This window comes from Primulina tabacum, chromosome 10, assembly GCF_025594145.1.
Source record: "Primulina tabacum isolate GXHZ01 chromosome 10, ASM2559414v2, whole genome shotgun sequence".
NCBI lineage: Eukaryota > Viridiplantae > Streptophyta > Magnoliopsida > Lamiales > Gesneriaceae > Primulina > Primulina tabacum.
Window position 1 is genome coordinate 25,824,425 of NC_134559.1, and position 2,349 is coordinate 25,826,773.

Below are 2,349 nucleotides of genomic sequence, written 5' to 3' on the forward strand. Positions count from 1 at the left end.
ATTTTCATGTTTTTTTTCTCAATTTGAACCTAAAAATGTTAATGAAGCTTTAAAAGATGATTTTTGGATCAATGCAATGCATGATGAGCTGGAGGAATTCGTTCGAAATGATGTTTGGGACCTAGTTCCACCTCCTGACCACGTCAATATAATTGGAACAAATTGGATTTTAAAAATAAAACTGATGAGTCAGGGAACATCATTTGAAACAAAGCAAGGTTGGTTGCTCAAGGGTACACACAGGTTGAGGGGGTTGATTTTGATGAGACCTTTGCTCCTATTGCCCGCAGGGGAAATTGCATATACTACCCCCGTGATATCCCGAGTTGGCATAAATCCACTCGTGAAAAATTTATCATCTAAAAAATCCCTGTGTTTTTTAATGTTCAGCTCACGCATGCCAACCATGCTTTTAGTCAAACAAAATTTTTTATTGTCCAAAATGTCCCTCCTTAAATAATAAGCTCAATTATTTCATTTTCATTTTTGCTGGGTTGGAATCCGATGAAGCTTTTGCCCTACCCTTCTCGAAACCAAGCGTTGGAGCTGGGAGATGATATGGTCAACGAAGTGCTCTTTATGACCTGTGTTGGGTGGTTTTTCATCGATTATCTCAGTAAGTTATTGTTTTTCTGATAAAATTTGTGCTTAAATTTAACTTTTTTTCCCTCCTTTGAAATGGGAATTCTCTTTGCGACTTGTGTATGGTAGATCTCCTTTGTAAGTTAATGTTTTTTCTTTACAGTATAGTGACATCATGGAATAGACAGTTAGGATTGAGTTGTGGCATGGTGGGAAATTTGATGAGCAGCACAACAACTTATACAGAGATGGTAAGAAATTTGTGATTCCAGATGTTGATCTTGATAGGTTTTTCCTCGATGACTTGTTTGATATGTTAAAAGCGGCTGGAGGACAACAAATGAATGTGTATTTTTTCTTTCAATTGCCGAAAAATGCATTTACCACTGAAATGGTGAAGATTGTTGGTGATGCAGAGATCCGTACGATGTGTAATTGCTTTAGGAATCATAGTGTTATAATATTGTGGTCACAAGAGAATAATTTCACCCCACTGAAAGATGCAATTATTGGTGTTGGATGTAATCCAAGTGATGATACAAAGGCTGGACCACAAGTAATGAATGCAACTGATGATAATGAAGGTGGGACAAGTGAGTCATTTGGGAGTGACCCGATAGATGATAATGACATTGGACTTGATGATGTTTCAATTGGAGATGATGAAGACTCATTAGATGGTAGCTTTCATGAATCTGATGAGGATGTTGATTCAGACTCTTCTACAGAGAATGATGCTTGTGTGCGAGAATCCTACAATTCCAGTGGACAAGCTTAAAAGACTTATCAAAAAAAAAAATGTAATGTAGATGTGAGCAAATATAAAGCATACAGGGCCAAGAAATCTGCTCTAGAAAAACTTAAAGGAAAGTTTAAAGATCAATATCTTAAACTTTGGGATTACTGTGAAACTGTTAGGAAATATAACCCAGGTAGCAAGATTTTAGTGAAAAAGGATCACTCATTTTCTGTGCCTACATTTCAAAGAATGTATTTTAGTCTTCAAGCATTGAAGTATGGGTTTTTAGCTGGTTGTCGACCTGTTATAGGTCTTCATGGATGTTTCTTTAAAACAAATTACGGTGGACAACTTCTAGTAGCTATTGGCAGAGATGGAAATGAAAATGTTTTCCCAATATCAATGGAAGTGGTGCAAGTGGAGAATTTTGATAATTGGAGATGGTTCATTAGTGAGTTGTTGGAAGACATCAGATTCGAGAGATGGACATTCATCAGTGACAGACAAAAGGGACTGTTAAAGGCGCTTAATGAGCTTGCACCAGAGTGTGAACATAGATTTTGTGTACGTCATTTTTGGATCAATCTAGGGTTTTTAAAATGGAAAAATGCAAAAGTCGCGAAATGAAGAAGAAGAAAATGTCTTCTATTTCTATACCAAACGAGGGCATTTTAGACCAAAAAAACTCATAAAACAATGACAATTCGCAACTTTATGCGCGTGTTGTATAAACCATACTAGCGAGGGGGAATAAGCTGGACATTAAAAAACACAAGGAGTTTTTAGATGATAAATTTTTCACGGGGGGGATTTATGCCAACTCGGGATATCACGGGGGTAGTATATGCAATTTCCCCATTGCCCGCATTGAGTCAGTCCGACTATTGCTAGCTATTGCATGCTACATGAAAATCAAATTGTTTCAAATGAATGTTAAAAGTGCATTCTTGAATGGTACCTTGTGTGAGGAAGCATATGTCAGACAGCCTACAGGATTTGAAGATCCACATAATTTGAATCATGTGTAC

The 2,349-nt window shown here is 36.9% G+C and overlaps 1 long non-coding RNA gene across 1 annotated transcript; it reads left to right on the forward strand.

Moving 5' to 3' along the window:
* Positions 1-553: 553 nt before the first annotated feature.
* On the forward strand, positions 554-1,107 carry LOC142505875 (uncharacterized). Its single transcript, XR_012804508.1, has 2 exons — positions 554-616; positions 746-1,107. It is a non-coding gene; the product is annotated as an uncharacterized LOC142505875 (long non-coding RNA).
* The last annotated feature ends 1,242 nt before the right edge of the window (positions 1,108-2,349 follow it).